Source organism: Periplaneta americana, chromosome 2, assembly GCF_040183065.1.
Source record: "Periplaneta americana isolate PAMFEO1 chromosome 2, P.americana_PAMFEO1_priV1, whole genome shotgun sequence".
Classification (NCBI taxonomy): Eukaryota; Metazoa; Arthropoda; class Insecta; order Blattodea; family Blattidae; genus Periplaneta; species Periplaneta americana.
This window is the reverse complement of record NC_091118.1, coordinates 156,330,880-156,354,919: the sequence shown is the minus strand read 5'-3', so window position 1 is coordinate 156,354,919 and position 24,040 is coordinate 156,330,880. Positions and strand designations below refer to the sequence as shown.

The 24,040-nt window shown below is 33.4% G+C and overlaps 1 protein-coding gene and 1 long non-coding RNA gene across 3 annotated transcripts in view; one reads left to right on the top strand and one right to left on the bottom strand.

Moving 5' to 3' along the window:
* LOC138694715 (uncharacterized) overlaps positions 1-6,278 on the bottom strand; it is a 155,735-nt gene extending 149,457 nt beyond the window's left edge. Inside the window, exon 1 of the long non-coding RNA XR_011330999.1 lies at positions 5,021-6,278. This is a non-coding gene — a long non-coding RNA (uncharacterized lncRNA). The remainder of the gene's footprint in view (positions 1-5,020) is intronic.
* LOC138694713 (homeotic protein ultrabithorax-like) overlaps positions 1-24,040 on the top strand; it is a 1,263,368-nt gene that overhangs the window by 500,497 nt on the left and 738,831 nt on the right. The gene's annotated exons all lie outside the window — the stretch shown is intronic.

The window sequence follows — 24,040 nt, the reverse complement described above, 5'->3', positions numbered from 1 at the left end:
CAAATTAATTAATTTATTAGAACTGTTTGTTTTTCTTCTTCCTCCTACTCTTCTTCTTCTTCTTCTTCTTCTTCTTCTTCTTCTACATATTCTTCCTTCCCAGTATCCTCTCTTTCCTTATATTTAATATTTTCCTTTGTTATGGTTTGTTATAGTTTGCTCTTCCACGTTTTCATCCCTCTCCAGTTTTGATTAGCATAATATAGTCCGAGCGTCCAATTAATACCCACGCGGATAGCTTAGTGTTGGATAAATCTTAATAATTCATTCATTTAATGTTCTGCCCAAGGGCAGGCCTTTCACTGCAAACCCAGCTTTCTCCAATTTTTCCTATATTCTGCCTTCCTCTTTGTTTCTTCATATGATCCATATATTCTTAAAGTCGCCTATCCTCTGATTTATTCTACCCCGAACTCTTCTCCCGATCGCCATTCCTTCCAGTGCATCCTTCACTAGGCAGTTTCTTCTCAGCCAATTCCTTTTCCTCTTCCTGATCAGTTTCAGCATCATTCTTTCTTTACCCACTCTTTCAAACACAATTTCATTTCTTATTTTGTCTGTCCACTTCACACGTTCCGTTCTCCTCCAAATCCACATTTCAAATGCTTCTATTCGTTTCTCTTCACTTCGCCGTAATGTCCATGTTTCTGCCCCGTGCAATGCCACACTCCATACAAAGTAGCCTACTTCACTAGTCTCTTCCGTAGTTCTTTTTCCAGAGGTCCGTAGAATATACTCCTTTTCCTATTAAAAGCTTCCTTGGTCATAATAATAATAATAATAATAATAATAATAATAATAATAATAATAATAATAATAGGCGTACTTGCTTACTTACTTATCTCTTTTAAGGAACGCGGAGGTTCATTGCCGTCCTCACATAAGCCCGCCATCGGTCCCTATTCATCGTCTCTACCATCATATCCCACCTCCCTCAAATCCATTTTAATATTATTCTCCCTCTATGTTTCGGCTTCCCAAATAACACACTAAGCTTATATGGATATCTGGATTCACCCATAAGTGCTACATGCCCTGCCCATCTCAAACGTCTGGATTTAATGATCCTAATTATGTCAGGTGAAGAATACAATGCGTGCAGTTCTGCTTTGTGCTTATTTCTCCATTCTCCTGTAACTTCATCCCTCTTAGCCTCAAATATTTTCCTAAGCACCTTATTCTCAAACGCCCTTAACCTCTGTTCCTCTCTCAAAGTGAGTCCAATTTTGACAACCATACAGAACAACCAGTAAAATAATTGTTTTATAACTTTCAGGTTTTTTTAGAACAGACTGGATGATAAAAGCTCCTCAACCGAATAACCATATTTATTCTGCGTTTAATTTTCTCCCGAGTGTTATTTATATTTATTAGGTCTATTGTTCTTCCAAGATATTTGAATTTTTCCACCTCTTCAAAGGATAAATTTCCAATTTTTTATATTTCCATTTCGTACAATATTCTGGTCACGAGATATAATCATATACTTTGTCTTTTCGGGATTTACTTCCAAACGTATCTCTTTACTTGCTTCAAGTTAAATTACCGTGTTTTCCCTAATCGTTTGTGCTTTTTCTGCTAACATATTCACGTCATCCGCATAGACAAGGAGCTGATGTAACCCGTTCAATTCCAAACTCTCTCTGCTATCCTGGATTTTCCTATTGGCATATTCTAGAGCGAAGTTAAAAAGTAAAAATGATAGTGCATCTCCTTGCTTTAGCCCGCAGTGAATTGGAAAAACATCTGACAGAAACTGGCCTATACGGACTCTGCTGTACGTTTCACCGGGACATATTTTAAAATAGTAATAATAATAATAATAATAATCATCATCATCATCATCATCAAAAACGATTAAATCTCACGATCCGTTTCGGCTTCAATTTTATTTCCTCCTGAAGTTTCTGGAGTATTTTACCTGAAAAAGTCAGGCCTATCAGCCTCCCTGGCAATGTCATAATATCGTTGTTTTTCTTATAAGCATTCACTGTTTATAATGTTGCTTTGAACATATTACAGGTACTGAGAAACGTATTTTTTTTTTAGTTTATTCAACCTATCGTAAAGAAAAATAGCCACTGTAATTGACTAAAATTAGCCAGCTGCTGTTTATATTTTCAATTTATAACGTTGAAACTTCCTTCTTAACGTGACGAACCCAGTTGTACCCATTTTAGTGTTTCAAAGTTTTTTTTTTTTTTTTTTTTTTTTAACTTTACCTTTCTGTTTTTTCACAGCAGTTTTAACCTTACATAGTCTACTAGGAAGACCTGTGACACAGAAGTTGTCACGATGCTCTGCCTCTATCAAGGACAACACAGTACAAAGGCCAGACTTCTATGCTGTAGGCCAGATTCGAACCGACGTCCGTTAAAAGTTTTCGCCGTCGTCATTGCGTAGGCCTATAAGCTACATTGCGTATGATCGCTTACTTTCCTTTTGAAAAATAATGGGTTATGTAATCAAGAAGATGTTTATGTGTCTGTATTCTTCTCGTAAAGACGTCTGAAACAAGAGAATATCATGTCATCCGTGTGTATCTCAATGCTCTGCTATATTATGTGTTTAACTGCTCCAAGATGGCGTACGTCCAACTTCTGAAGTGGATAAGACAATGTAACTATTGCGAGTAGCTCGATGAAATATTGATAAATAAATTTTGTAAACAACATTTATTCCAGCCTTTTTTTTTCTAGGAATGGTGCTCATAAGGCAACATTGCTAATTCAACTTACATTCATAGGCTACTGTACATGGTCTGCTAAAATAATAGTAATTATTAATACTAATAATAGTAGACTGATAAAGATAGTATAGTTTTATTACGTAGCCTGTATTATGTATGGTATTCGATCTTTCTGTTACAAAGACCGATTTTATTTTATACTACAGTACTAGTAGAATTTAAATTAATTAGTCACATTCCGACACTTTCAATCGAAATTTGACTTCATTCGCTGCGATTTGTTTTGGTAAAAACTTATCATGTCAAACGAATTGATTTGTCGTTACATTTTATTTTATTCATTAAGGAATCAGCTCAAAGAATTTGAGTGACCACAAGGGTCCTGAATATAATAAACATTTGCAGTATAATATGATTTGAAATATTAAAGAAAAAAGAAAGTTAATTGTTAAAGACAAATAATATAAGTGGATTAATTGAAATAGAGATGATGTAATGTTTGAAGAGAATCCTTGATAATATTTATAAGAATAGACATTACATAATCAAAAGGAATGTGAAGATTTTTTTTATTTTAGTAGGTTATTTTACGACGCTTTATCAACATCTTTGGTTATTTAGCGTCTGAATGAGATGAAGGTGATAATGCCGGTGAAATGAGTCCGGGGTCCAACACCGAAAGTTACCCAGCATTTGCTCATATTGGGTTGAGGGAAAACCCCGGAAAAAACCTCAATCAGGTAACTTGCCCCGACCGGGAATCGAACCCGGGCCACCTGGTTTCGCGGCCAGACGCGCTGACCGTTACTCCACAGGTGTGGACGGAATGTGAAGTTCCTTAAGATAATTCCATATGAATTTTGTAATTGAACCTCTACTGCCAAACAGCAAACCAATGTTTAAGAGGGATGTTGTACTTTTGAGAAAGACAAGGAGATAACTTATGGAATTTAAAAGCAATAAATGTAGCAAAGTGAACAGAAATTAATTTTTGGTGACGGACAGCAAGGATTTCTAGGAAGGGCAAAACCAAGAATACAACAATTAAACAAAAATGTACGTAACTAGGTCTCTTTTGAGAGACATTAAAACAAAACAAAGTAGTGCGGGTATGTCAAGAGGATGGAAGAGGGCAGGCTACAAAAATAAGTTATGGAATGATATCCGCCAGGAAGATGGAAACGAGGCAGGTCGTAAGTTACTTGGTTGCAAAGAATTATGAGCGAGAAAGATTTGATGACGTACAACCTGCAGAATAATAATAATATTTTACTTCGCTTTCAGTAGGCCTATTTCTCTTCCCTTCGAGCACCTCACTAACTGTGAACTAATGACAATTTCTTGGTAAATTGTAAAACATTTTGCATTTACAACAAGGACGCACATATATTCTACTTCTATCTACAGCTCGTAAAATGTCAGTTTCTCACCGAAATAGAGCAATATTCGATCTCTGTGAGGTGTTATGTCATTCTATAGGCTAGACTAGTCCATAAAGGAGCTTTGGGACAAGTTAGCTTCCGAATTGTTGTTTCCATTCCTAAGTCTTTTACTTTTTATCACCCTATCTCTCTATCTCTAAATAACTAGCCTACTATAGTTTAAAATAAAAGACCTTTACTAGTCATTAAAACAGCGTACATGAAGAAAGTCGCTTCCATTTGTGAATCAGCGTAACGTAACTGAAACTGATACGAAATATTTTGAAACTATTACTAATTGTGATACAAAATAATGTTTTATTTAGAACTGCAAGATAGATAGGCCTACATGAAAATAAAGTAGGGTTATGTTGAGTCTACTAGCTAATATATTTATTGATTCGACATAGGCTATACCTATTGTTAGAATGATAAGTTATAGGCCCACTCTCAATTGATTTGCACTGAAATTTATATTTTATTTAGGCCTCTACGTAACACTGCATTTTGTTCCTTAATTTTATCTTTAAACTTAGGCCTAGGCCTACATGCATTAGGCCTAAGTTAGACATTATTGTAGATTAGACACAACGTAAATAGCGTATTAAATAACAGTAATTTGCGAAAGTTATTGAAATATTCTAACTATTAATTACTAAAATTGTGTTCCTGCTAATAATTTTCGAATGCGCTTTGAAACAAATACAAAGGACAACAGTTTTGAAATAGACGTTGAAAGAAACATAAAATATAGGCCTATTGTAGAGTAGGTAAAATCAATTTTCGAACGAGATTAACATTAAGTTATTTAAAATGTAGGTAATAACTGAGAACGTGCGAAATATCAAACTGTTTTAGATAAGGATATGAAAATAATCTACAATCGTGCAATTGTGGAAGAGATGCTCACCTTGAAAGTACGGGAGTTCACCGCTAGAACTGCTATCCATATCTTCTTTGTGAGTTAACTGCAGTCTGAATTGATGATTGTTTTATCACTTTGATCACTCGATGTATATTGAAACTGCACTCGAAATATTCATGTCCCCAACCCTAATTAATACTCTAAGACAGCTACGAGGTGTAACTAGGAACAACTTCACACCTCCGACAAAAATCTGTTTAGTATATACTCCGAAGCACCAAGCCAGCATTCTACGTAAAATACAGAATAATACACAAGTCTAGGAAGCTATCCATAAGCTTCTTCTAACTGTGAACTTTCCATTTATTCCTTTAGTCAACCAGAATTCACGTAAAACTTTCTCTTCTTTTTTTTTCCTACCCCCTACATAAAAAGGCCACTCCATGCAAACTGCCACAATTTACCACTTGTCACTATCCTCCCTCTACGCAAAGGAAAAAAACTTTCTATTTTTTACACACAAAAAATACCTTTTTAAGGAAAACAGCTGCGGAGGCAATATATTCTTACTTTCATTCATCTTGAGGCTCGGTGATATTTTAACTTTCCCTGTGTGAAGTTTGGCTTCAAGAATTTTTCTTCGTTCGTGCTAGCTCTCTATAACAGAGAATCTAATTTTAATTCACGTCGAAAAAATATTTTTGCATTTGAATATATAGACACAGCTGGAAATGCCATGAGAAGCTATCATATTTGTTAGTTTTCCTTCTGTTTTTCTGTGTAAGTAATACCTAAAACTTCGACTCAATCTTCGTAGGTATGTAAAAATAAGTTCTAATCATTGAATAAACCTAAAGAATACACATCCAGTAATGTAATTTTACACAGTACACGAACTAATTAAATGTAAAAGTGTAAGAACAGTAATAAGGTTGCTTTTAACACATTACACAAATATTTTCTAAAAACGATTACAACAATAGGTATCGGGCTACCTCCTATGAATGACAAAATACTGAAAGAATGAGTAGAAAATAGTCAAGACTTCAAAATTGGTTACTGGATAATAGACTAAACCGAAGAACCTAGCACGATAGATGACTCTGACAAAATGGATAGATGTTTTCCAATTTTTCTGGAGTCGAAATAGTTTTAAGCTAGTTTTGTTCGATGATATTGACGATGATGGTTAAAAATAACCCATCTGAGTTTTGTGTTAAAGTCACATTTCTGTTTTTTTTGTATGAATCAAGAACATAATTAAACATGAAGCATTTTGCTTACTCTGTTACATAGAAGAAGTAGCCTACTTAAGAGGACAGAATCATTAAAAGATTTTAAGCCCGTTACATGTTTCTCTCATCATTAGGCTATACATAGATAGGCCCTATTACATTACCAGGAAGAGATATTTCAGCGGTGTTGTGGATATTTACGGACATCACTTTTATCAGTAATAATAATAATGATAATAATAATAATAATATTATTATTATTATTATTATTATTATTATTATTATTATTATTAGCCTACGGCTAATTCGTCCCAAATAACTAACATTGTCCGGAAGGTTTTTGAACTATTTTTATCACTCTCTTTGTGTTTTAACAGTGTTTCTGAATTGAGGAGATAGGCAAATTTTTCTTTTTTTTTTTAACATAGATTGAGATTTCGCAGTAGTTTTAAGTGGACTTGATAATTTAGGTATATTATTATACAAGTTAGATATGGGTTGCGAAAAAATTTGCGTAATAACTGCACCTGCTGAAAAGAGTCCATGGAGAGTTTCAATTAAAATGAGAAATTTTTACTTTTACTTTTTTTAAAGTTAAGTGATAGCTTAAATATGATAAAAGTTGGTAAAGTGTGGGTAAACGGCAAGTGAATTGAATTTTTATGGTAAACAACGCTATAATTTTTATAAAAGGCTTATTTTACTAAATCTTTAACACAATTCTTTGTTCTGTAGTCTTGCATAACTTCGGGCATTTTCATAAAAATAAAGAATGGTTCCTTTCATGCGTTTATAATTATAGCTACAGCGCTGTTAAATTAATGTTATCAATAAAAGTATATCATAGTATTGTTCTACGTTAGTTTTATTACGTAGGCCTATAGATATGTAAACAGCCCAAAATGCATTCGATTTTGATGCAATTTTTTTTTCTGAAAAACTAAAATAAATGTAGCATCTTGAGGGATCAATTCCAGATTTTTAATGGACTTCAACGTGTTGATTTTAACAAAACTAGAATTTATATTATCCTATGATATTAAGGAATATTTTACAATAATTATATAATTGTGCATGTTTATTCGTAATTAAACAATATTGTCAAACGCGTTTAATATAATTTTATTATTATTATTATTATTATTATTATTATTATTATTATTATTATTATTATTATTACTACTATCGATTAAAATATATATAGTTCTACTATAAAGTAATCCATATATTTGAAAAGAATTTGAGGAAAATCAGAGTAAATAAGTTATAATTTAATTTTCAGTTAAATCATTTGCAAAATACGAAATACTGAAGATTTCTTTATTTTACTGAGGCACAGGCATTGTAATATTAACAGCTCATAGAAACATATTTAATCACAATGAATTTCCAACTTGTTCAAGTGTCAATAACCTTAGAGATAGTTGTTGCTTTGGAATACTATCTGTTTTCGTGCGATCTAATTTTGTGCAGTAACTTTGTTCTAATTTAGTAGTTTAAATCTGTCTGCAACAAAAGTGCTCGGCGGTATCTCTTGACATGGCCATTGCATTCAACTCAACTGCCAAGTTCAAAGTTCCTAGCCTATAGAAAACATTCTCCATTTTCTCATATGTCTTTTCTACGCTCCATCCGTCCCGTCTTCTTTTCTCTTTTAAATTCTTTTTGTAAACATAGTTTTTCTCTGTTCCTTCGTCGCCAGTCTTCGTTTCTATAAACTAAAGTATCTGAAGTGTGTATATATAGAAAGAGGGCCACTCTCACAGCCCAGCCCCGGCGTCAGTTGTCAAAGATATAAACCATGCCAGTTATTTCTTCACTTGACTTGCCTTATCTCAGACCTGCGATCCATCTAACACAAGTGCGTTATAAAACAAATAAGTTGTGAAACGCGTTTCAGAACAGGAGGAACGTTTGCTTTTGAAAAATGAATTTAGAATGTTTGTAGCCTAAGTTCAGACACAAAGTAACTGTGTCTTGTGTTATTAATTGCTTTTATCAATCTTAATGGACACTTTATACAAACAAGTAAGGTGTTAATTGTTTTTGTCGATAAGACATTCTGACCGCTGGACTTCAAAGTATCTTGCAATTCTAATTCAAATAGACCTGTGTGCGGCTATTATGAAGTAACTGATATAGTTGAAATATGATTTCTAAATAAATTAAGAAGTCAAGAAGAACAAAGTGGTTGTAGAATATGTGAGGAACAATATTTTGTTATTCTGTGTTAAAACAATTGCTTCCATTGTTATGATACAACAATTAAGCTTTGAAAGATAAACGGAAATTTGTTAACCATTTGATTTGTTTATTACACACATTCTGAAAGTCTGAGAAAATAATTTTTATCTTCAAACAAGAATTAGTTTGGTGCAATGTTGTTTTGAATGTGGTAGAAACTTCACTGCCGGATTAAGAAGATTTCAGATAAATATGCATCTGTGAGTCGGTCCTTGTACCACTCTCTCTTATCGTGCATCAATTAAGAATTTTGAAGGAACTGGTTCAGTTTATGATTGAATGAAATCGGGAAGACCAAGAATCAGTGATCTTCAGGTTGCAGAGTCTCTTTATAAAAACCAAAACCTATTTAGAGAAAACCCGTTATCAGTCAGTAGTAGCCTACTAATGTATTAAGCAAACGCTTGCAAATTCCATTTTATGCATAGACCTACTTTTGAAAATGAATTCTCATAGATTGCAAATTAAGTTTGAATTGAAGGAACCTGGTTGTGGAAAGAGACAAAACTTTTTATTACGTAACTTATAGAACAATTGGAGAGTAATTTAAACTTTCAGAATCTCACATGTCCGTTTTCAGAAGTGACACTTCAGATAGGCTACCAAAAACTTAACATCTCTGCAATGTACAAAATATTTTCTGTGGTGAAATATTATTTATTTTTTGCTATAAATTAATATAAAATTTCACCATAGGAAAAATCTTCGTTTTTTAATAGAGACACATAGGCCTATTTGTAGCATGTTCTGAAAATGGACATGTCAGGTTTTAAAAGTTTGGTCCTCATTTAGCTCAGGTGGTAATTTAACCTGAATGGCTATCTCGAATACACTGTGGATAGATAAGGCCCATGTCACTGTCAGTGATGGAATCAATACTCGCAGTGTTGATTATGGACAACAGACCACCTATGTGTACAGTTAGTTCATCTTGGTTACTCAATTATGTCAGCTACTTTATAATAACCCTACAAATTTACTGTAACTCAAAATTAATAAATTATAGCCTTTCAGGACCAACTTGGCCTAAATGCTGAATAGAACAATTTTTATCTAACCTGACAAAACTTAATATGCTTGAACGGGCTAGAGAAATAGAACTAAGTTTATGTTAATGTGTTAATGTATTATTATTATTATTATTATTGTTATTATTATTATTATTATTATTATTATTATTATTATTATTATTATTATTATTATTATTATTATTAGACTCTATCCACATCATCAAGGCTTATTTTACCCTTATATTCTAAATATGTTTTCCGAACTACCATTAGGCCTAACATGAATAGGCTATGACTATTGTTTTAAGTATGTAGACTAAATTAATTATTTGAAAGAAACGTTTGATATTTACAGCAGATCGTACCAAGAATATTATAGCCTATTTATAATTTTGATAAAGCCGTCGTAATTCTTGTCGATTCAAGGAGTTGGTATAGACTACAGAACATACTTAAATATGTCTGTAGGCCTACAATATTAGTATCTTACCACATAATGTGTTTTTAATACTTAAGAATTCAACATGTAAGTTAGGAATACAGAATGCAGTAGGTTTATTTCAAGAAAGACAGAAAAATACAAAATTGTTTTGTTTTCTTCCTCGAAAAACATAACTTGTAAATTTTACAGAGTTTTGCTGTAGGCTGTTAGAAGTACCAGAACTAACACGCTTAGAAAGCAATTGACCACGCTTACTAATGAACTGAGCAGGTCTATATTCTGTTAATTTCAGATTGAGCATTTCAAGTAAGCCTACTGTACTCCGGACGTGCGTTGTATTTAGCCTATATAATCTAATTTAACATTCATTTGTTCCAGTGACTTTATGAAGACCGCTCACATTAGTAACTTTTAGATACAGAGGTGTGAATTCAGTAGGCCTAGCCTCCTAAACGAAGAAACAATACTTCATTGTGTAAGATTGCGTACAAATACTGTCGAAAGTAGGACTAGCCTATAAAAACAAATTTCACAGAATCCAAAAGTTCAACGGCTACTAGTATGAAACATGGCTTCAACTATGGCTTAAAACTATACAACAAATTAATGTTATCAGTAGGCCTACCCTATTTTAGCTGACATAAGTACGATTAATTTTAAACTGAAAATTAAAGAAATTATTAAGGTAACTTAACATAGAGCTAGATAATTAATTGCTTAATATTAGTCTTATATACTTGTGAATATTGGTTATAAACGTTTTCAATCGTGATTACTTTTTATCATAGGCCTATTGACTCTTATTTTTGTAATCTTTGCTATTTTATAGCTTATATTAATGATTTATTTTGTCGTCTTTCTGCTTATCTATAGTGCGGTTTTGAACTCCCCACCACGAGCGTAAATTCTTTAATTTATAGTCTTGTTTCAATATTTGACATGTGCATTTTTGTTTGATGTGTATAGGTTTTTATTGTACTAGTTTTTAAATGTATTTTTATTTCTATTATATTTAATATCTATTTTTTTAGTTTTTTGTAGTTTCCTGATTGTAATAATTGTAATAAATGTGTATTTAAATTTGATTATAAATAAGTAATTAATTAATCTAATAATTAATAGGTCTAATGGTTTCAAACATGTTCTCAAGAATTAGGATACCAGTATGAAATATGGAATTATTCTTTTATCTTTCTTTCTTTCATAGTTATGACTTTGTTAGAAAATGTGAAAAGTTTAGTAGGCCTATTATTTAAAAAATTGTCTTCCAAATTAATATTTAATCTTCTTTTTGTTTCAGGTGAGTGACATATTTCAAACGCTTATCATCATCCATAAGTAAGTAATTTTATATTTAAATATAAGTAACAAAAAAAAATTGTCCTATTAATAGCGTTGTGATCAGCGATTATAGATAACTTAGATCTGTTTTAAATTTCGAAAACATTATGCTGTAAGTGATATGAGAACGATTATCATTCCAATTTAATTCGGCTTAACTAGTCACAGTGGACAACTTTATTTCTACTAAAACTCGGTAATAGGTTTCCAATGACAGGAATTTAAAATTTCAAATCCTATAATTAAATCGTTTGTGTCTAAATGGAGCAAAACGTTATGCGAATTATGTAAATATTCCTATTTAAATAGTGGCATATAATGAGCTTCCTTTCACTGTAATAACAGACCAGTAATCCTGTTTGAAAGGAAAAAAGATTTTGTTTTTTTATTTACGATTACGCACAAATCACTAATAAAAATATCCCATGTGTGATTAGCTGGATTTTATACCTATAGTTTAACGTAGGGACGGTTAAAATATTCAGGCATTTGACTTGACCAATAATGCAGTTTGCACGAATGACGTCATAATATGGTCCATAATGTTCAATTATTTTTATACATGAAACGAAACTGAAATTGTGATCACGTAGAGGGTACAGCGTGTGGGGAATATGATGACAAAATGTTGACACAGCAAATATTCCCAGAGTTATGGCAATAAATTGAATACAAACAACGTTGACAGTAACTATAGTAGGGCCGTTTAGCTACGTGGACGAGGTAGTTTCCATACAGTATCGGTCTTAGGGGGGGATTTAATTTCTATGTACAAGCAAATTGTTTTCTATTGACACAGACTATGAAATTTTAATATTAGTGACTACTGTCACGAACATTTGGGTAGTAGATAAGGGGAGGGTTTCTCTTATAATTTCAACTATTATTTTATTCCGATATTAACTGGGTGGGATCATATCGAGTCATTCTTTGGATAATTAGATGTTATCTTGCCCCAAAATTAAGCGGAAATGAATAAATGTTAGTTACTAAGCAACAGGAAATGGATAGCAAACATAAATGGTTAGAACACATTCATTCAAATAACTTTTTTTTTCCTTAAAGGTTATTTTAAAACACTATTGTACCAATTAATAATTTACAGAGAAACATATCTAAACAATTTGGAAATAGTTACTAGTTTTTAAGTCATAGTAATATGAAGATAACTTTTACAGAATTTCGTAAAATACAGTTTTTTTTATATGTTAATGGTAAGATTAGTTGATATAGGCTTTACCGGTATAAATTTCTTTTTGTTTTGTTATTAAAATAAAATAAACAAATATTATATACTGTCTTAACTAAAAATTTTAATGATATTGATCACGTATTATTAAAATTAAAATTTTGGTGGACTCCACACTTTACTGTTTTATCATTCATTTAGGCTATTACTATAATCTTTCACCTCAATGCAGAAAATTGCAAATAAATTAGTATTTAAATTATTAAAAAAATTATTGTTAATTCTTAAAATTCTTAATTATTTTTTTAAATCTTAAGTATAACTATTATCTAGTTAATAATTTTTAAACTCTGAAATATCGCAACAATCATTTAAACACGGTCTTCTGGCTTGTGGTTTTGTTACAAAAATATGGCGTCTATAAAGGAATGTTTTGTAAGAGATAATATTAAATACCTACAACGCACCCGAGAAAAGTAGATATCATTTACTACCATACACACACACGCACGCACATATATATAAAGAAAATAACACGTAAAAGCGATTCACACATACATAAAAAAATTCAGCACACAAAGGCATCAAGCGTCAGCAAAAAAGGAAAGAATAAAAAAGCAGTAAAAGCAGCCATTAAAATACCAAAAAAATCACAGCAAAATTATTTATAAACCCCACACAATAAACTTATATGCACTTAGATAAATTATAATTTGTAAAGCTTGAAGAAAACATTGTTAAAATTGAGCACAACAAGAATTGGGTTAAAACAAGAAAGCGTCCAGTTGTTATGGCGGATTGTGTTTCGGAGGATGATGGGAAATGACGCTATCAAGATGGCTGCCATCGTTTTGACCGGGGAACTTGGCTGGCTGGTTAGCTTGCTCGGGGCAGGTTCTAGCTCTCCGAGACCAACCGAACGAATCGACAAAACCGGTCGATGCTGGCGAGGCGGGGTTTGCTGCGCTGCTCCCGGGTTGTGCCAGCTCCGCATACCACAGCCATGGCGCGCCTTTTCTAACTTGGAAATCCTTCTCACATCACTTCATCCGTATGATTTTATTAATTCTTCCTGTAGTTTTAATTCTCGTATTTCTATCCATAGGGGATAATTCTTTGTTAATCAATACTGAGAGAAGAATTTGGATAAAAATTACATAATGTTTAGTCATAGGAATGCTGTCCTTGGTGAATGCACCATGCTTTTCACATAATAGCCTATAACTGAAGAAGTAATCTAGCTGAAGTCAAACGAAGGATATTGTAAACATTTCGTACTCTCTAACGGGCTTCTACCTTTGCCGTAACTTACTCAGCTGAAGCCTTCATACCAAACGCATCGGGGTTCGATATCCGACATCATGAATGATTTACTTTAGAGAAAATTTTGTCGAGTAGTCTTTATATGTTTCGTATGATATTCTATTACCCACTGTGAAAGCTTTCGTAGTTCTATTGATAGGCCTAACGTTCTTATTTAAAAATTAATGTAATAGACTAATAATAATAATAATAATTATTATTATTATTTATTTATTTATTTATTTATTTATTTATTTATTTATTTATTGATACTTATGTGCTGGACAACAGCTATTGGCCAATAAAAGTCCAGCACAATGATACAATTAATACATTAAAATGAACAACTATGGTAGGCCTACAAATTAAATAATTGAGTTAACAACAAAATGAAGAAAATAGATTACAATGATTAATTTACAAGAATTAATACTATAAAATTTTAGGGAAAGTATTTGATTGTTACAAAAGTATTACCAATTTGTGTATAAGGATTATGCAAATAATATGCAAATCTAGTCTCTCAGGTAAAGCTTCCTGTAAAGCAGATTTGAATAATTTCAAGGGAAAAATTGTTCCGGGACCGGGTATCGATCCCGGGACCTCTGGTTGAACGTACCAGCGCTCTGCCAACTGAGCTACCCGGGAACTCCACCCGACATAAGGGGAAAAGTTGAGACGGTGTCGGGTGGAGTTCCCGGGTAGCTCAGTTGGCAGAGCGCTGGTACGTTCAACCAGAGGTCCCGGGATCGATACCCGGCCCCGGAACAATTTTTCCCTTGAAATTATGCAAATAATATTAGCAAAGACATTGTCATATTCGATACTTCTATACATTGAATGGATCGAAATCGCCTACATGTAAGTTAGCATTTTTAATAGGCCTACATCTGGAGATCGGCGAGGAAGATTTAGAATTTATAATATAGAAGAGTTTGTGATGTCTGATGTCCTTCATAGGAATATGAAGACTGACACTGTTTAAGAAAGATTGACAATTAATGTCACCTGTAAGGACCCTGCATAAGAATAAGTAATCGAGATCATGACGTCTGGCATACAAGCTTCGACATTTAAAGTACTCGCATTTTTTACCATAGTTATACTCGGAGTTATTAGGCAGGAATCAGTACGAACATAATGAAATAAATTTCCTTTGAATATTTTCCAGTTTTGCCCAATCAGTAGCCAACTAGTAATAGAGTTCCAAACTACAGATGCATATAATAATAATAATAATAATAATAATAATAATAATAATAATAATAATAATAATAATAATAATAATAATAATAATGATAATTAGTCCACCGCTGTGGAGTAACTGTGGCTGGCCTGCCTGACCGTGAACGAGGGGGCCCGAGTTCAAATCCTGGTTGAGACAAGCTACCCGGTTGAGAGCTGGGTAACTTTCGACGCTGGACCCTGGACTCATTTCGCCGACATTATCACTTTATTATCAATCAAGCGCTAAATAACCTTAGCAGTTGCAAAAGCGTCGTAAAATAACCCACTAAAATAATAATAATAATAATAATAATAATAATAATAATAATAATAATAATAATAATAATAATAATGTGAAACAAGTGGATAGTTTCAGTAATAACATGAGCTGCTGCCAGGAAGTCAAAAGAAGAATAGCGATGGCAGAGGAAGCTTTTAATAATAAAAAAAAAAGGAGCATCTTCTGCGGACCTCTGGAAAAATAACTAAGGAAGAGATTAGTGAAGTGCTTTATGTGGCATGGTACCTAGGCCTACTGTATGGGCAAGAAACAGAAACATTACAACGAAGTGAAGAGAAACGACTAGAAGCATGGAATATGGGTATGGAGAAGAATGGAACGTGTGAAATGGACAGGGAGAATAAGAAATGAAACTGTTAGGAAGAGCTGGTAAAGTAAGAATAATGCTGAAACTCATCAAAAAGAGACAAAGAAATTGACTGGCTCACTGGCTAAGAAAAAACTGCCTACTGAAGGTTGTAGTAGAAGGAATGGTGAAGGAAGAAAAATTCGGGGCAGAAGAAGATACCAGATAGTAATGGATAACATTAAGATAATATGGATTGTATGCGGACACTAAAAGAATAGCGGAAAATAGGAGAATGTTGGGTTTGCAGTGAAGGGTCTCTCCTGTAAACCTAAGGGAGATGGGCACTACACATATTTCTCTAGTTAGCTAGTATAATCGAATTCATAGTTGCTAGACTTGTGGCTACAAACTGTAGACCGACCTAGGCTACACCTTTGACCACAGCATACACATTTTACTATTATTGTCTTTTTTTATTCGGTATAATGCAACCATGGCGCAAAGTTAGGCAAGGTAACACACACATGGGCTAGTACACCGTAAATCCAGCGTTTGCGTTTGATTTCCATGATAGTATAGGCTATTTTATATTTCACAAACTTACGTTATGAATATGGTTGCGTTATTATTATTTATAAGTGTATTTAATACGTAATTTATGGTTGTAGAAGTTTTTCTGTTATCTGTTTTTTATTTACACTGCTTCTGTTAAAGTATGGCACTTTTGGCAACAAACCTTCATTACATAGAATGATTTCTTCTTATTGGGTAATATAGGTCTTCGGGCTTTTTGGCACATTGCCTAGTTGTAGAGGGGGTGTATGAAGCATTTCTGGTAATGGGGCTGGGTCAATAACCTATTGATTTTTTATGGCGGGGGAAAGTAGCATTTGCCAAATAAGGGTAGCTTATATCCCTTGCAGTAGGGGTATATTTTTTTTAGTGTTCTCACAGTTAGGTTAAAATACAGTACTACAAAGAATAGGGTTGGTTTAGAACCGAAACTTAGCCTAGGTGCGGTGCTAACGGAAAAAAAAAAAATAGGCCGACTGTCTAAAATGGGTTTTGATAACTTATTTTATTAAAGCTGTAGGTATGTGCCCGATTTCAATGGAACAAACAATAACCTGGTTTAAAAGTTATATAAGTTAGTCTAAAATAAAAGTGAGAAGGTAGCTTATAGACTTACAAAATTTCAGTCCAGTTCTTGTTTAGTCAACTGTCCGAAGACAGGTTTTGAACCTCTTAAGTGACACCAATAAGTAATCACACATGAGGCAACTAAGCCAGGAGATAATGGCTAGGATGACCAGTTCCTTTCTCCCTCCATTGCAAACATCGCTGACTAGTAACATAACTTAATATTTCGCTAGTCATAGGCCTACTTCATATTCAATCCAGTTATTAGAATTAATATTTGATCCAGGTAAATTCTTAAACACTTTTGTTTCACGAATATTTTCTTTGTAGAAATATATATTAAAAATGTATAGTCTATCCAAGTTCATTATTTGGATATCTCTTTATGCGTTCAGTTTAATTTTTAAACGCAATAAATGTGACTAACAACGCCAAATTCATTTCTAAATGAACCTTGTAAAATAATCTGATCGTACTATTACTCCGTAGGACTTACTATTATTATTTCTGTAGACGGATAGGCCTATCTAAATATAATTTGCTTTGTTCGTTTGTCTGTGAAGTAATCGAACATATATTCTTTGGAGTTGTGCTGGAGCCGGGAAGTAGCATAGTCTTTTCATCATAAGCAGCAGCTGTAGGATTTAAACCTTTCAAGTCTGCTCCAGTAGGCCTATAAAGAAATGCTATTTATTAGTTCACGTAGGCCAGTTCTACATAGACCTAGCAGAGAAAGTAATGCTAGAGTTCAGACTTCTTCCATTGCCGGTAAAAAAAATCGAAGTGTGTACCGATGTAAAACTTTACAAGGTTTCCAAGATTTGAACTAAGCTTACTGGGTGGAAGTGATTAACTATGGAGATTTGAGATGGCAATAGGCTACATTAAAATAATGAATATAAAATCTAAAATGCGTTTTGTAATTAAGTTCATGGTTAATTAGAAAATTAGGTTGGAAGTTAGCGTACTTTGGCAACAGCGCATCGTCGACTCAACTACGAAAACACACACGCACTGTCTGAATAGTAGCATTCCGTCCATTAGTCATTGCAGCAGGGTTGCCAGAATTACAGTAGTAATGGCAGGAAATGACACGCATTAATCTTTATATTTAATTTGCAAGATAAGATTAAAAATATGAATTATTGTACGGATAATACTTATCGAATAAAACAGTTCTGATACTTAGAAGAATTTTTTCTGAGAAAAATATTCATTTGGGATTAATATGGTAGGCCTATAATATTTTTTGTTGTATTCTATCCAAAGAATAAGCTATTAAAATATTATTCACAGTTACAGGCTGTTACTTCCACTCTGTAAGTTTATACAGCTACTGTATTGAACTGCAGGGTTTTCCACACGACTACGTCATGTGTTTGATGACAAATAAGCACTTTCATTTTGAACAAAAGACAACTGCGAATCTAGAACGGCCTAGACCCTAGGTACAAGTTTGAAAGTTGTATTTGTATGTGTATTTATTCACACTGCAATGGGTATATACCCGGTGGCAGTGGTAACTAATTACACTCAATAATGACAATAATAAACTTATTAATTAAAATACGATTAATAATAATACTAATAATTAATACTAACAATAATTTATAATAATAATAATAATAATAATAATAATAATAATAATAATAATAATAATAATAATAATAATAATAATAATAACAGGGAATATCCTAAATTAAATGATCACTTAAAATAACATTTAAAATAAATCTAATTCGTATCTTAAACCTAAGTTCGAACTAAAACCCACGAGTATGATATGTTCATATCTGCACAAGTAGGCCTACCTTTCAACATTACACTCATTTGGCTGTCAACTCACTCACTGCACTGGAACTACGACACATTTCACTGATTCTATCCTGATTTCACTAACACTTCAAAAACATTTCACTGTTCAAATACTTTGCACTGCCACTATAAACTATAAACTATAAAGCTTCACTGACAGGAACACGTTTCACTTACACAACACACTTCACTGACACAACATAATTCTTCACTGATACAACACTTCAATAACAAAATATCATTTACACCCTTTAAATACTGTGTATAATTACCGTCTATTAGTAAAGTCCTTAAGCCTATTTTTAAATACATTTTTGGTTGTTGGTAAAGCCTTTAGTAAGTCTGCAGGTAAAGCATTCTAGTCCCTGATAGTACGATTGAGAAAAGAAAACTTTCCAGTGTCCGTCCTCTGCCTTCTTTCCCTCAATTTATATGAGTGGTCGTTCCTTGAAGAGTAATTTGGCGGCTGCAACCTATTTTTTATTTCTCTCCAAGCAGGCTCACCTGTGTATGTTTTGAACATTGCGCATAATCGAATTCGCGTTCTCCTGTCCGTGAGTGTGTCCCATTTTAATGGTGAATTTTTCCGACAACACTTGAGAGCCCGTTGAGTCCGAAGACTGGTCGGTGGTGCGCCGAAAGAAGATATTTTACCAACAACTTCAAGCTAGTGTAACTCTGAAAATATTGAGATTAGGACAAATGTTTATATGACATCTTTTGTTCAGAATGTCTTCGGAAAGAAGCTCCGTAAGTGACGGTAAATCCTCGTGAATCAGCCTGTATATCTATATGCCTTAATAATTGTTATATCCTATAATTTTGAATTATAAAGACATTGTAATTTCTATCACTTTGGAGTGGCTATTTCTTAAAGTAAAGAAGGCGTTAAGTGGATGTTCTGTTTATAACCCACGCTGAGAAATCTAATTTTCTTTACTTCTAGAATATCGAAATAAAGAAGGTTCCTATCTTTAACGCCATAGTTGCCTTATTTGAAAAAAAAAAGTTTCAACTCTCTCTAAGGAATAGAATCAAGATGAGAAGATATTTAACAAGTGGGTAGTAGGTAAAAACCGGCCCCTGATGGCACATACTGAGTGGTGAGAATATGGGCTATATAGGAAACGGCGAACGTGGAAGGGAGAGCGAGAGAGGGAAAAAAAAGAAAGCTTGAAAGTTGAAGCTGGTCTCAAACAGACCGAATGGATATCGGTTAGGAGGCTATCCTCGCACTACAGAAGGGTTCCTGGGTGCCTGGACACGGTGTCTTCTCTCCCTCAGAGAATTTCCCGTAGTACTGCCATCCTCTTCCCAACCGTACCCTATACTTTCATGTCCCTCAAGAGTCTATATTCCACATCCAAAGCTGATGGTTGTAATTCTTTTTGTTTTCTTATGAGGAAGTTTTCACCTTTTTTTCCTTGTTGTTTCAAAAGCAAAATAAAATATATAGAACATGATGTCCAAAGGTCTTCATTTAGTCATTAATAAAAAAGCTGTAAATACACCCACAAGTTGAAGTGCAGGTATGTTTGAACAGCTTTAAGATCTGGAGGTAGGGGATTCTAGGCAGTTGAAGTATATTCTCCGCGCAGGATGGCCAGACTTCTGCGTTTAAATTTCCGGGAAAGTTCTATGTGGTGTTGCAATACGGAATGTTTTCAAGTTCTCTCTATTTAATTTTTGGTGTTATATTCGAAATATTCACAGAGCATAACCGTACATGGTGAAAGAAGACTTTGCCTTTTGACAAGACTCATCCGGTAAAGTACATTAATTGCATTTATTTTCTATTGTTTAAGTTTCGACTCTATTCCATTCTCTTCTTTTTCGTTCTATACTTTCCTGCTTGTTTCAAATTTCCTTTCCTTTCTTTCCCATTTATTTCCTATTTTCTTTCATCTTCTTCGCTCCACAGCCCATCTATTTTCTGTCTAAGTTATATTTCCTTCTTTCCCTATCAAGTCATCTCCCATTCCTTCATCTTTCTCTCTCTTCCCTTGTCCTTCTTGTGTCTATTTTTCCTTTTCTGTTGTTTCCCGACCTTTTTTTATCTTTTTTTCTCTCTTTCTTTCTTTTTCTCTTTTTCCCCATCTCTAATTTCTTTCCTCTTCTCTTATTTTCCTCACCTATTTTCTTTTTCTTTTTTCTCCCTATTTTCTTTCTCTATTCTTTCCTATCTACTTTCTCCTGCCATTTATTTTTCTATCTTTTTGATTTTCTTTCATTTCCCACGTGAACGACCCATCTCCTTTTTGCACTTATTTTGTGTCCTCTTCCTTTAATTTTTTAGTCTTTTACGTTTTACTACCTTGAACTATTTCTTCCTTTTATTTTTTTCCTATTAATCTTCATTTTCTTTTCATTCTCCATTTTATTCTTTTAATCTTCATTTATTTTAATTTACCTTTCCTTTCCTTGTAATCTCAATTTCTATTCATTCCCCTTTCTTCTCCTTTCAATCTCACTTTATTTTCATTCAACTTTCTTGCCTTTTAATCTCCATTTATTTTCATCCTCTTTTCTTCTCCTTTTTAATCTGCATTTCTTTTCATTCGCCTTTCCTTTTAATTTCCATTTTCTTTTCTTTTCCTTTTAATCTCCATCTATTTCCATTCCTCTTTCTTTTCCTTCTAATCTCCATTTCTTTTAATTCTTCTATCTAGGCCTATTCCTTCCATTTGTTATCCTTTACTATAATTTCCATTTCTTTTTCTTTTCCTTTTCTTCCATCATTTCTCCTTGTTTATTTGCCCTTTTCTCGCACTTTCTTTTTTATACTCATACTTTTCCATTTTATCTTCTTTACTTTCCTTCTATATTCTCTCGTTTACTTTCCTTTTCCTCATTATTTGTTTCTTTACTGTGTCACTTTCTGACCTTTCCTTTTTGTCCTTTTCCCACTTTTAGCTTCCCTCTCTCCGTTTCCCGTTTTATTAAACGGTATTTCCTTTGCTTTTCTTCATAGATAGTCTCTCTTTGCCTTGTATCGATTCACTTAGGCCTACTTCACCTCTTATTAAACTTATTATTATTATTATTATTATTATTATTATTATTATTATTATTATTATTCCATTCAAGGATTGGGCCTAAGGCGTGTTCCGATTATTATTTTTCTACGAGTAGGTAACCTGTTGCTGTCCATTCTATCTTATATAGGCTAATTGATCTTTCCAGTTATGTTTGTGTTTTTCTAAAATGTTGGAAGGATTCGTAATTCTTCTCTGATCTGTCCATTTGGTATTTTGTCTAGTTTTAATAGTCAAATGTTATTCCAAATATTTCAGAATTTTGTTAGCTAATTATTTGTAATTTAACAGGCTATGAATGATTTTGGGCTTAGAATTTCATCACTTCGTGCTATAACTTAAATAGTTGTAGCCTATGTTAAAGACTTAAGAAGTGTACTTTTATGTAGTCTATTGTATAAAGATATTCAATCATTCTCTCTCTAAATACATTTCCATGTCTCTTACACATGAATATTATCTCCAATATATAACCTGGAATAAACATACGAGGTAACTTATCCTTATGTCCTTTTGTCATGCAACAATCGACCTGTTCTGTAATTATTCAAATGTTAATAGGATCAGCATTATTTCTCAGTTGTCAGAGAGGCTTGGAGTGTCATTAAGAAGCTTGAGTGTGAGCTGTGCTTTTTTTTACACAATAATTTTTATTTTATATTTTATTGGCCCATTAACGTTATAGTGCATAACGACATAAACGTATCTTTATAGGCTTTACTACACTCTCATTCTATGCGGAAGTACATAACTTTTTATTTCAGCTAGTGATTGGACGATAGAAGTGGCCAGGATCTGAATGATACTTCATTCAGACAGATGCTAGATTCTATTCGAGATGTCGACATTCGTGACAGACATTTTTGTTTTGAATTTTCATGTACAGCATGGCCCAAAATGAATGGGACGATTTCAGTTATCCTTACACATATAGAGTAGTACCCATACAACTAAAACAATGAAATACAAGGCATACATTTTATCTTTCCTCGCTCACTTGTGTGCAGCTGAGCTGTGCTTAGCCGCGTCCACTCTACATCCCCGAGCGTGGAAAAATAAAATGTACTATATAACGTAATATACAAGGGAACACTTGAAGATTGAACAATAAAATTCATATTGCAGTTGTCTTCCTGCTCACTTCGGCGGTGTAATGTACATGATTAAACGTATGTTTGTAGTCGCTATGTTTACTTTTGAATACGTTGCACTTTCAAGTGGGCCTAATAATATAACTTAATATGTTGCGAAATGTCTAGGCGTATTCCTGCTCACAATTACAGTTTCATTTCCACGATGAAAGAATTCCTCCAGTTCACAAACAATATATCAAGTAAAGATGGAAACGTTTTTCTTCAATTTGCCATATATTTGCTGGAATTTGCTCGCATATATTTTCTTTTACATGTACAAGGCTGGCACAGTGGGGCTTCACTGATGTGAGATCTGAAAAAAAACGCCGAGTCTCCATGTGAGTCAGCATAGAATTTCACTCTGGCACTCGGCGAAGTTGCTTGTTCAAATCGGCATTCAAACTTCCAGTCCCAGATACACATAACTTGAGCGTTGCCCCTGTGAAGCAGTGCCAGAAATGAAAATTTTCCGTCTACACTGTCTTATTTGACACTGTCTAGGCTGTTGTTTGAAAGAATATAAAAGTGAAGAAGTATAAGCGTATCACTAGAATTTGGGCAAATAATAATACAATTTTGTTCATAAAAGAATGAGCAATTTTCGATACTCTCAGATATTATTGCCACACACTTGATTAGCTCATCTCCTGTCGCCCCGTATCTCTATTTACACTCCCATATTCCATATTCTGAATTTTGTCTAATTTTCTGGACCACTTTAGCGTTCAGTTATTTTACTAGGGACTTTCGTCTACACGTTTTTTCATCTGCCAATAAACCGGTCTCGTCAAATTTTTTTACAAACTTCACAATAACGACAAATTCCAGAGTCCATGCTTCAATCCATTTAAAGTTTTCAATCTTCTCAGTTCACTAGAACAACCTCTGTTAACTTCATAGTATCACCACAGTCTACTATATACAGTCACGAAGCTCTATATGTAGTAAATATGCATCCATAGGTAGTTGCTAACCACTAGGATCGCTAATATCGCCTCATTACAGACAATGCGAAATAGTACCTGCACAGTCTATTGTTCCTAGCACCCACACAACTCAAGCTTCGTTACTAATATACTAGACTGTGGTATCACTGAATGAGAGCAATTAACATTTAGGCTATAGAGACGAAATCATTATTTTCTCTGTGTTTACCAGAAAAAAAAACACACACACACACACACGCACATTAACGCATTAAACAATAGCTTGAATTGGTGTTTATGTATTTCATTTGCCATATCAACATTAGTCACACATTCTCTTACGAACAACACTGTATTATTTTTCCACAATCTCGCGTTCTAATAAAATTACGGAACTTCGAAATCTTTCGTGACTTATGAATGAGCATAGGACCTA